Below are 12503 nucleotides of genomic sequence, written 5' to 3'. Positions count from 1 at the left end.
TTTATAACCTGCAACCTGATATCCAGTTTGAACATCCAGATAAATATTAACCACACTCACGCAGTAAATCAATAGTGGGGGTTTTTGTTTTTTGGGGTTTTTTTCCAGTCTGTGACTAGCCTGCCACAGGTAAGTCACTCGACCCTTCTTACCCATCTCTAAAATAAACTTTCTCCCAACAGTTCACAAAACAAAGACTTTATATGGTGACCTGACAATTCCTCCAAGGCACAGGGCTACGTGGCATGCACGAATGTTCATCTCCCAGCCACTGTGAAAGAGCAGAACGTTTTTTTTTTCACAGAACAAATCATCGTTACTCGATTTTATTTTTACAAGACTGCAACACTGTTGCTACTACCCCTCTTCCCTCCTTCCCAGCAGGCTGACATTTATCTCTACTTTGCTGAAAATTAACTTTCCATTTCCGCCTTCCCTGTATCGCCTCGATACTCTCCAGCTGCCCTGGCCCCCCGCTCTGAGCTCACTCGCAGGCAGCGGTTGTGGTGGGCGGTCGTATTATTTCAAGCTCCTCAAGCTGGAAAACTTTGCCGGAGTGAATCACTTTGCTTTCTTATTGCTGCAGTTAGATGCAAGTCGAAACTTGCCATTCACAAGGTAACTTTCATTTTGTTCCCCGCATTGTTTCTTTGCCCTTGGCTTCCAGAGCTGAGGTTTTTTTTCTCTTCTGCCAGCTCCGCTTGGATCCAAAAACAGGCTGAGCAAAGTAGTTACTCGTCTTTTAAACTAACCTGAAAGCTGCCTGAATTCAGGTTACTGCTTAGGATATTTACTATTTGCAGAGTTATCTATATTTTAAACTTGCTGGACTCTTCTGGTTGACATGAACAGTCAAGTTCAGTGCTGTGGGTTATTCCACGGTCTGATGAGAAACTGGTGATGAAATCAGGTGTGTCTGTGGTGCAGTCCTGTTTATTTATAATCAAAGCCTTGTTTTCCATTAGTATAGGGTAGATCTTAAGCAGCAGCAGTTTCTCAGATCTAAGTCCTATTTCAGGCTCACTCAAGCCTGTTTGTGAGGCTTTTTCTCAGGGTCATACATTTTTATGTTCTTCTATGGCTTGTTCTCTCAGCTTCACGAACTTCCCGGCCTTCTGTTAGACATATCAGACATTGCAAAATGATACTAAGGAAACTAATCCTTTTATACAGGTCTCTGTTTTGGGTGGTGACATATGTAATGGAAGCTGCTGGTCACAAAGTGGAATTGCAGCTCCTCTTCATATTCAGCCCACTTGATTACAGATGTTAACATGGTCAGATGGGAAATCATTGCAGTGCCAGGGAGAGGGGGGAGCAGGCAGGCAGGAGAGACAAGGGCAGACCAAAATCTGTGTTCGCATTGCTTTTGACAGAAGGGTTTTGGCTGGAGAGACAGACGTCAAGAGGAAGAAGAAAACTGGTCCTGTCAACCTCAGGGATCACTGTTGTTCTCTGGATTGCAGGAGAAAAAGGAGATACGTGAGATAATAGATTGGGATTTTGGGCAGGGAGGCGTTCTGTGGTATTTTCTCAAGGAGACCTGTGCTTTAGCAGGTCTCTTTCATCATCAGTGAGAAAACAGAAAAAAGCTTCTATAAAATGACTGTTGAGAAAGTCTGCGCTGGTGGAAGTTGGAAGTGTGGACAGGATTAGGTAGCTCCGGGGACAAAGCGCTGGACTCCAGAGGAACGTCTGCCCTAGGGAGGGCAGGACCGCCTGGATGTGCTAGTTGCTCCTTGGTAGGCAGTGTAATCCTCAGAGTAGATATTCAAATATGAATATGAGCCTGAGCCTCGTGACTTCAGTGTGAAGGCAGATCAGGCTCACAATGGATACGTTCAGTTCCACTGTGGACGCTAAAGCTCAGCTGGAAATGATGCATTACTGTTCAAGCTCTCTTATAAGTCAAGGGTGTTGGACTGAAGGCTTCGTCCTGGGCATATCTTTACTGAAAATTACCACCAAGGTTGTCTGCTATGACTGATGAAACCAGTAGCTCTGAAATGTCTTATATTTCACATAAGAAAAGCTTTGACTGACAATCCCAAATAGAGCCAACAGCTGGGTGGTGTTGTTTGACTAGTGGAAGCTACGAGCGCAATAACAATATATTCTCCTTCTGACCTTAAATGAAGTCCACAGAGTTCAACTAAATAAAAATATACGGCATTTCATGTATTTGTTTTAGGATTTCGCTATGATTGTTAAAATATCGTGGGGCAAACCAAGAAACAAATAGGGTTTTAAATAACTGTCATGTCTCTGGTTAGTGAGATAACACAATATGCATTTTTTCCTAAGTGTTTCCAGAGTCCATAAATACTAAAAAATGTGTATTTGTCTCTGAGGAAGTACAGCACAGGACTGTTCAGAGCTGAGTGTGTTTGTGCAGTGTTCTCCAATAACAAATTAATGGCTTCCCTGGTTTGATGCACAAGAGAGCTTGTTAATTTGCTTAGTTGCGGTACCAAAGATATGTTGAATAATTTTACATACATGGAAGTGCTGACTCCACAGCAGAATAGGCAGACACCAGCAGAATGACGCTGTTAATCCTTCTGCCTATACAGTACCTGTTCTGTGAAGAGAAAACTTTGCCTAGTCATTAGTGCTGCAAAACAAGCGCGCTAATGATTATTAAATCAAAACTCCCCAGTCAAACCAGCAATGGTATTTTACACTGAGTTAGTGTAGGTATAAAGCACTACACAAGCGAAATCTAGAGCACCATCTTCCATGTCTGATAAGTCTGGCACCTTTCACCATCACTAAAATTACCTCCAGCCTCCCACGCACTAAGACGGTGCTTTACAATTAGTTCCACCAGCGCCGGTGAGATAAAGTCTCCTGATGATGCTGACAACTGCAGCCGAGTTTGTCCTTCAGTATTTACAGAGACAAGGGTCAAATCCTGCCTGCTCCCACCTGTGCAGCCCCAGGGAAAGTCCTCGCTCAGCCCATGCGTTTGGATATTCGGTTTCGTGTCCCTTCGGCGGGCACCATGATTAAAGGGGAGCTTTACCTTTTCTTTAGTGGCTGAAGAAATCAGAGACCAAGAAGGACTGTGGCTTGCTGTGGGGATGGTTATTTCTCAGCTCTGGTGATTAGTTGCAAGAAACATTTTGAGAGGAGAAAACTGCCAGAGGAGAAAAAGGCTGTGTTAAAGAAGATGAATAGAAAGAGAAATCATGGTAGGGATGGGAAGATAGAGAGGCAATGTTAGCGAAAAGAAGCTCCTTCAAGGGCTTTATGCACACAGCTCTCACATCCCTCAGTGGGGCATGTGTTTGTCTTTGCATTAGGGATGAAAAGATTTTTTTACTAAGCAGCTGTGAATTATTGGAGATATCATGGATCAGTATATGCACAGAGGAAACACAAAAATAGAAAAAGAAAGGAATGTCAGTGTTACATAAGCAATTCAGAAAATCTGAAAAAAAGTCAAAGAGAATAGATGAAATTAAGATCTGATGAAAAAGAGAAACATGCAACTAGAAAAGTTAGAAAAAGCCATCATATCCTAAAAGCTTGAGACACTGAAAAAGGCAAGGAAGTACATTCATTGTATAAGAATTAAGAATGCAAGAAGATGCTATGAATACGAAGCTGTCCTGTAAAGATGGGCAGAATATATAAAACATTTTTATGATGAACTGCAGGAATCCAAAGTTGCAGTCACCACAAGAGAAGAACAAGTTCAGATAATTGCTCTGTGCAAAACAGAGTGCCTAGAAGTACAGAAGAAGGGTGAGAACTACACATGGTGGCTGTTTCTTGTCTGAAAAAAACCTTAACTAGGGGCATCAGTAGAAAAGTCTGAACTGAGATGGAGAGGATGAGATCAGACTGGAATTTCTCAGAAGAAATCACCTCCTGCACACAGCTTTCTGGTGAGGCTGTTCATTTACTAGCTGCCAAAATGATACTGGCCGAGCAGTGGGCCTTGTGGCAGGCATATAATTCAAAGCAAATATTAGAGGGTTAAGTACTGACATAAATCACACTGAATCATAAAATCATAGAATCATTTAGGTTGGAAAAGACCTTTAAGATCATCGAGTCCAACTGTTAACCTAGCACTACCACGTCCACCACTAAACCATGTCCCTAAGCACCACATCTACACGTCTTTTAAATACCTCCAGGGATGGTGACTCCACTACTTCCCCAGGCAGCCTGTTCCAATGCTTGACAACCCTTTCAGTGAAGAAATTTTTCCTAATATCCAATCTAAACCTCCCCTGGTGCAACTTGAGGCTCATACATAACGCAACTCGTACATAATGTATGAGCAGTCACATTGGCTATCTTATCCTTACAATTTCCCCCAGGCACATATACAGGCATTCAAATTAACCAGTTTGCTGTGAATTTTAAAACTTATGTGACTGAGCTAAGTGTATTCAGTTCATTTTTTTTTTGTTTAAAAAATATCAAATCATGTGGTAAATCTGTATGATAAACGTTTTGCCAATTTTTTGATACCTCTTAGGTGCTCCAAGCACAGGTAAGGATCGCAGTGTGTGAAAACATGCAGAGATAGTCCCTTCCTTGAATGAGTACACTGTTAAAAACATTTATGCCCCTTACAGAACATTGCTAATAGAAAAGAGATATGAAATTGTCCAAATTCTTTGCTTACAATTATTCACTCAGCAAAAAATAGAGCAAACCTCAGAGAAGAGGCAAAGGCAGAGGTCAAGAATACACTAACAAAATATGCTAAAAATTCCTACTATATCTAAACCAGGCTGAGATCTACAGATGGTAGGTGGTGAGAATTTAGTGTTTCAGAAAATTTGGATAGATAGATTTGGACAGATGACTCTCAAGCATTTTTAACACCTTCTCTTTTTCCTGAAACATGCAGTTGAAAGTTGTGTGGAAAGCTCCAGCCCGAACAGAGTCTGTGCAATGGCTCCCCATACTGCTGAAATGAGCAGGGCTAAATATCAAAGCTATTAATCTCAGAATACAAAACCAGACAGCCCTCACAGATAGGAGGGTGACTCCTGAAACAGGCAGCCCAAAGCTGTAACTGGTGACTGCTGTCTGTCCTGCCACGGACAAGGACAACTCCGCAACATGAAAAGCAGCTCTTGAACTGCTACGGTTTATCAGCCAGTATTTTGAAGTATGTTGGCCATTTCAGGTTGCCTTCAGACACGGTGATCTAAACTGCAGTGATTCAGAGTGTGTCATCTGGCCATTTGCGACATGAGGTCAGCAACCTCCGGGAGCGAGGTGGAGCAAACCCCCGAGCAGGGTAAATTGTTTCTCTCCTTTAATTTAATGTAGCGGTGTCCATCACAGCTGCACTTTGCAACAGTAAGAGCTGGAAAACATGGACTCTGTCCACATCCCTGCTCAGTAGTTTTAGACTTTAAAATCTATTTCAGGTCGAAGAAGTATAGAGAAAGCAGCATTCAGTGCACTCTCATTTCAAGCTGTGAGCTGGAGTAGGTATTGGATTCTGTAAGAAAAAAATCAGAAAACTTCAGCACCATATTGATAAATCTTGCAAGGAAGAAAACGCATTTGCAAAACCATGTGCCAAATGAATCACCTCTATCTACTATGTTATCAGTTTAACAGGGTAGCAAGAAATTGTTTTCCCTTATTGAAAATAGTTGTTTGACCCTGGTATATTTTAATTATCGAACTCTTGCAACAGCCTATCTGTAAGTAAAGTCTTTGTTGGCTTCCCTGGATTTCAGGTGAGGTTGGGCATTTGTAATTTCTGTGGTGTCCGAAAGACAGCCAATTTTTCATTCCTTGAAAGTGGTTATAGTTTCTTCAGTTATAACGCACATGCATACCAATATTCCATGGTTTATTTCCACTGTCTTTCTGCATTAAACAATATCCTGTACTAGTGATTCACTGCACTTAAACTCATCAACTTGCAATATAATTTAAGTTCTGAATAACTTATTAGTAAGAAGTGTGTGGGGGGGGTTTGCTGTTTTTTTTTTTTTTCAAAAGATAAAATAAACTGTAGAAAATATTACTGAGGCATATATAATGCACATTTACCTCCATATGAGGGAACAGCTATTAAACCCGGGATAAACTGAAATCCTAGAACAGATGTCATGATGGATGTCACTGCAGTGTCAGCTGGATTAGTGTGGAGCCGCAGTGTGAACTTCTGGAAAATTAGAAGGCTCCTGAGTTGGTAATTCCCTGGCAGCAGGAAGATCGGTAGAGCTAATCTTGTCTGTCTGATCTATCTGTTTTGGTTTGGGTGCATGAGTTAATCTGCTCTAAATTCTGCTCTCAAATCTAAACACACAGCCTCTGCAGAAGGCAGCAGGACCTGTGCTCAGGTATGGTCCTGAAGAAGACCATTCCGTAATTTTAATGTTTTCAAACCATTAAAAAGTTTTTAAAATCCTATTTTTAAAATACACTGCTAAGGGTTTCCTTGAGTCCGGGAATGTCAGTTGCTGAAGGGCCTGTGTAGAGGATGTCTTTTTGCTCAGTGAAACAAGATGAGACCTGAGTGAAGACTTGTTTTGGCATTGAGCAGTGGCTCTCAAGCTGCTCTGCTGCTGCTCTCCACAGAGACGCTCCTGCGTTGTGCTGTAGTCCCTGCATTAGCATAGTCAACAACAGATGAAAACCAAAAGGTGGTCTTATCAAGTGATTTTGTTGCCACTAATTTCAGCTCTTCTTGCCTGTTGCACCTTGATGGACTTGATGACCTACGTGTGCCAAGTTAGTCGGCTCTGTATTGGAGAAGACAACTTGGTTTCGATTACAGATTTTAAATATTTGCAGACCAACTTAAGCTGTTTGGCTTCTTCTGTGAAGAATTAAAACAGCCTTATGCTGTAAAACACTGCACTGAATTTTGGAAAACTTACTCATTTACTGTCATCATGTTTTCATTCTTGAATAAAATAGATTACTAGCAGTATGTGACAATCTGTCATGTATTTTAGCTCATGGGGATTCTCCTATTTCATTTGAGTTTTCTTTTTACTGATTTCAGCAGCTGCAAATAGTTTTAAGGAAGACAAGAGGAAGGGAAGGCAATAAAAGGATGTGAGATGAAAGGAGAAGTGGGATTGGGTATGGAAAAGAGAATAAAGTAAAGAGGAGGAGAAGAAAAGATTTTGAGGTTCATAAAGGAACATGGGAGAAAGCAGAGAGTGAAATAGATCATATGTTACCTCCCTCTGATTCTTTTTTTCTTATTTCGTCTTGTCTAAGTAAGCCAAGAACGATCTTAAAAGCAGTGTCCAAATTTCAGCTGTCTGCTTTTGCCCCTTTCCTCTTTAAAGGGAGCTACAGATGCTCAGAAGTACTCAAGTCTGGCCATAGCATGTATCGGGAATTTTTTGGAAGTTGTCAGAGTAGTTTTGCAGCAGCAGTGAAGGTGACCATGTGTAACCTGGTCACACTCCCTACAAGGAATCACGTAATTCATTCCCTGCCAGTCCTTCATGCTTGGACACTTGTCTACTGGCCTGTGCACTAGAAAAGGCGTTCTGCAGGTGCTATGGGACTTTGCTCGGGAGCAAATATTTATACAGGAGTGATAGATAGCTTGTGTTTTCAGTATGAGTAGCAGGAGTGCATTTAACTCCATGTGTAACAGGGATGAACATGTTCCAAGTGCATGTCTGTATTTATATCCCTCTAAATTCCTGTGCAAATTGGAAAGTGTCTGGTGCAATATCCTTACTCCGTGCAGTCCTCCCTGTTACCATTGACACAGGGAGAAGCTGAGGAAAGGATGTATTTCCCTTCATGCTTTATCAATATTTTCCTGCAATCATCAAGTAACTTGTTATCGAAAGCTGCTTCGCTATCCCGTTCCCTTTCAGCCCAACAAGGATGAGAACGGCGAGAAATTAAACAGGGATCCCTAAAGAGGAACACCAGCTGAGAAATATATTCTTAATATGTTTATAAACCACATGAATAATTTGTATGGTGGAATATATGTACTCTCGTGTTTTGATAGGCCTTTTGACTAACATACCCTGTGGGTGTTCCTCTTCATGTCACAGGAAGGTATTTTTTCAGGAATGCTCATCAATAGATAAAACCTGATTGTGGCAAATAATTTGGCACAGCTTCTCTTCAGCAAATGGGTTCCTCTGACAGTATCTGAATTAGTTCCAGCTCTGGCAAGTACTTGACAAACAGAGCCCAGTACTGTAGCTCTGTGCTGATATTGTTTATTCATTATTTGAGTAAGGCCCTAGGGCCTGATCCAAAGCCCACAGAAGTCAGTGAAAAGCCTCCACAAGCCTTTTTAGTTGCTGGAATCCTGTATTCTGTGTTTCAGAGTTTGGAAATCTGTGCCAGGAACTTCATCAATAATTGAAAGGCTGGAAGAAAAGCAAAGAGCAAACTTCTGGACAGGCAGAAAGAAGGAAAGGAGAATGAAAACATCCAATAAATTCTCAACAGAGACAAAATGTCTCCAAACAGCTTTTGTAAATGAAGATTGAAAAGATAAGTAACCTCTGATATTTTTAGGAAAGCACCAAGTTTCTAAAAGCCTTAAGACAAATTTAAAGTGAACATCCTAGGGTCTTAAAATCATTTATTCTACGAGTACCCTGTAGTTCAGTCTTCTGTAAATTAACTACAGCCACCTTGATTTCTTGTGGTGGTCATAAATCCCTCAAGTTCTACTATTTTTAACAGCTTTATTTTTACAGTTTTTAATGATAATTGCTGGTGATTGAAAAGTTGCTAAAAAACTTAATTTTACTAATTATATGTTTATATGTTTGTGTTCAATATTATAGGGATAGGCAGCAATGACCCCTCTACTTAGATTATCTAGCAATTTCTATGCTAGACTATTTTTTAATGTGATAGTTGTTGTTGAGAAGCTCTGATGACTGAATGTCTGGAGCTGCCCTTTGAAATTGGTCAGGGATAAAATTCCAAATCTGTAAAAGTGCTTTTTCTTTGTCCTGCGAAATTCTGTTGGGATTTTCTGCTCTCAGCTGCGGACATTCACTATTCCCCTTCTTCCTCTTCCTTTCCTCTGGAAAGCTTGCTGAAACTATGACGGTGGACTTTGGGGATAACTGCGCTCACATCCCCTAAGCAGATGCATCGGTCACACTAGCATGGCTGGAGTCTGCAGAACAGCTTCAGTGGAAGGGCATGAGAGAAGATGGCCGATCATTCTCCTCCCAGCGCAGTCCCTGTGGTGGCTCTCCGTCACTGCGGGCACAGAGCTGCGGACTCTCCATGGCCCTAAGGGCAAATAAAGAATAGCCAGCTCCAACATCTGACTTAGATGCATGTTTGCAGTACGGGGCCATGCAGAACTTTACCTGTATCGTTATGTGAATATAATTCTATTCAGCCCACAGCGTAAATACAGTATGTGGTACGGGAGCTGGGGCTGGGGTAAGCTAGATGCGTGAATGTTTTCCTTACAACAATTCATAGCTCTGGGTATAGGTCTGTAGCACCCTTAGCATACGCAAAGACTGTTCAGGTGTCTCCCTTCTGTGCTCTGGACACCCCCAGTATCTTCACTCCTTCAGTATAGGTAATGTTTTTCACTTTTTAGACCTCTATCGATTCTGCTTCCCTACCTGTGGATTACCTCCAAGTGCCCGCACCAAAAAGTGACTCAGTATTCTAGGTCTTCCCAGTTCTCAGCACAACGAAGCCATTACTTGATATATCTTAGAGAAAGCACTCCCATTTAAACAGTTTGATGATGGCTGAAAACCACCAGAGAATTATTAAGAAAACTATTAAAAACCCTTGAACATAATTCTTTTTAAAAGTAGCATAAGACCAGTATAGATACAGACAAAAAAGTAGTAAATTCACCTATACTCATTCTTTAACCCTAACCACCTTTTTGCTACCTGAAGCTGCTTGAGGCACAGGTTGGAGCCCCTGGAAAGGTCAGCAGTCTTGTGGCTTTTCCTCAAAATCGTGGATTCTTCTTTGCTACAATTTCTTCCTTCTATTATACCACAAAGAAAGTTCTTCTTGTCTTGCGAAACTTTCTGCATCTGCGTCTCCTGTCTGACATTAACACCTGCGTGATTCTATAATTACTTTTTAATGATCTGAGGACTTTCCATTCCCCAAGTCACAGCCTCTTTTGAGAAGTTGTAGAAAATAATTTTTTATCCAGCCTCATATTTTTTCCAGGCCAGAGCTAGCCACAATTACTTAATAAGCTTTAATGATTGCCTCATTCATAAAACAAGATGTTAGGAACCATTGCCTTGCTCTTTTGTGGAAGTACCATAAGTATGTAGGAAAACATCACAAAAATAAAATGGCAGAGAAGTCAACCCACTCCTGTAGTGAAAATGTTATCCATGGAAAGATCTCAAATAGTCACAGGCATGTGTGATTTGATAAGATTAGAGACTCAGAATAAAATGTAAATGATTTAGAACTTTAAAAGTCAGATTTTTGAAGGTATGAAAAACAAGTTAAGGCTTTACCTGATGACTGAGCAGGAGGAGAGTTACAGCAGGTTGGTATCTTAAATCATCAAAACCTAGTAGTGTTTGGTATATTCCCTAAGTCATTTTTGCAAATGGGACTTTGAACTCATATCAGGTGCAAAAGTTTAAATTTTTTTGTCTGCTTCATATAACTTAGCTACCCCAATTTTTTTTAACTTCGACTTCTATATGATTTTGATAACTTTTTTTTTAACTTTACTTCTTTGAGGAATAACATTGCTCTTCAGTTTGACACTGGTCTTTCCACAGTTCTGTATTAACTTTACTTGGCTTAAGGAAACACCTATATTTAAAATTGCATGAACTTCAAACATACTGTATATTGAATCAGTGTTTTCTTGTCAGACCAGGGAATATCTGTATGCCATGAACACATACAGAGTTATTGCAGGACAATTCTTCCATCTAGAGTATAAAGACAAGATAAACTGTGGAATAGTTCTGGAAATCAGCAATGTTCCACTGCCTGAATAGTTTTAACATTCAGATAAAGCTGACTTCTGGTAATCTGCATTAGGTTGCAAGATTTTCACTCCTTGCATGTTTGCAGTGTCTACCCAGGGGATTTCAACCTGGTGGCCATTTTGAACAGAACTTGAATATTAATCACTAGTAATCGCAAGCTCTGAGTCTCTCCATCCCATGCTCCATCTCCTGTTTCCTCCTGCCAGCCAGATATTTGCCTCTTCATGGAAGTCTTCCAACAATGTACTGGTTAATAAATGAATTGTCAGGTTCTACAGTATATTAGCCCAGAAAAGCTCAACATCCAGAATTATATATATGCCACCCATATTGCAACATGGTGTCCTCTCATTAAGTACATAGAAAGTAGTTGTAATTTTTGTAAACTATCAACTCTTGCCAATTTTTCTCCTGATTAGTATAATCCTTTTCTCATAATCTCTTATAATAATGTTTTATACTTCATTTATCTTACATAATTAGATCTTGGACAATCTCACAGGCTTGTTACTTTTGTTTGTAAAAGCTCATTCTTCATTCTTCACACCATCAAACACTATACTCGGTAAATTGCATCCAAAATGTTTTCAGAATGATGTATGTATAACTTGTGTGTGTGTATCTAGTGGGAAAGAAATTCAAATCTCACAGGTCCTCGTTCCTGTTACTACTATCACTATTCATGCATGAGTCTTTAAGTTTTGGCCTTAAATCAGATCCCAGGATAAACTTGTTTTCTTTGTACTTCACTACTGAAGTTTCCCGTTTTACACATTTAATAGAAAAACTGTCAATATTCCCTCCTAAACTGTTTTATGTTTTTTTTTTCCAGGAGACTGTTAGAACAGCTGGGAAAACTGCCAAGAAACTTGCTAAAGACAGTAAGAGCAGGAATAAAATCACAGAAAAACATGAAAAACCTGTAGCAGCATCTGAACAGCGAAATAAGGACTGTCGACCAGCTACTGTATCTAATAATAGGTTTTATAGCAGTGTGGTAAAGTTCCTGATATGCAACATTGTGTTTCAGCAGATAAATGCAAATGACAACTGAAGTATAATGTTGAACATTACAAAGTCTGTGCCACTGTAAAATTGCTTGTTAAAGACAGTCTTGGAAGACTCTCTATTGACTTCACATTTTTACAGCTGTTTCTGCAAGTTTCTCAGGTGACAACTATTAAACCAAGGATTTAGACTCTTTCATCCTCTCAGTATGTTCCCAGAAGCTCTTATGATCACCTAGAAAGTACAGAAACAGCAGGTTAATGGAAATTTTCAGCATTTTCCAACAATAAATTTGATGAGCTATGGCCATAAAAATGTGGAGTGTGCTCGGTTGTCTCAGTTATAAGCTGTAAACTGTTTACTCTAGTTTTATTTTATTTCTACCTTTCCAAACTCCTGCATGCTCCCTTTCTATTCCACACAAGTGAACACTGGGGATATGATAAAATATTATAGCATGGCAGGTGTGCTTGTTTCCTGCTTTAAGACAGATGCACTGTTTCTCATAAAGAATTCAGATCCTCATCTATATAATTAGTTCGGGTAACT

At 40.1% G+C, this 12503-nt stretch overlaps 1 long non-coding RNA gene across 1 annotated transcript; it reads left to right on the top strand.

Annotated features, from left to right (window-relative positions):
- The first annotated feature begins 500 nt into the window (after nt 1-500).
- LOC140648506 (uncharacterized) lies at nt 501-12253 on the top strand. Its single transcript, XR_012041244.1, has 3 exons — nt 501-618; nt 5156-5269; nt 8306-12253. It is a non-coding gene; the product is annotated as an uncharacterized lncRNA (long non-coding RNA).
- The last annotated feature ends 250 nt before the right edge of the window (nt 12254-12503 follow it).

Source organism: Ciconia boyciana, chromosome 2, assembly GCF_034638445.1.
Source record: "Ciconia boyciana chromosome 2, ASM3463844v1, whole genome shotgun sequence".
Lineage (NCBI taxonomy): Eukaryota > Metazoa > Chordata > Aves > Ciconiiformes > Ciconiidae > Ciconia > Ciconia boyciana.
This window is presented reverse-complemented; position numbering and strand designations above follow the sequence as displayed.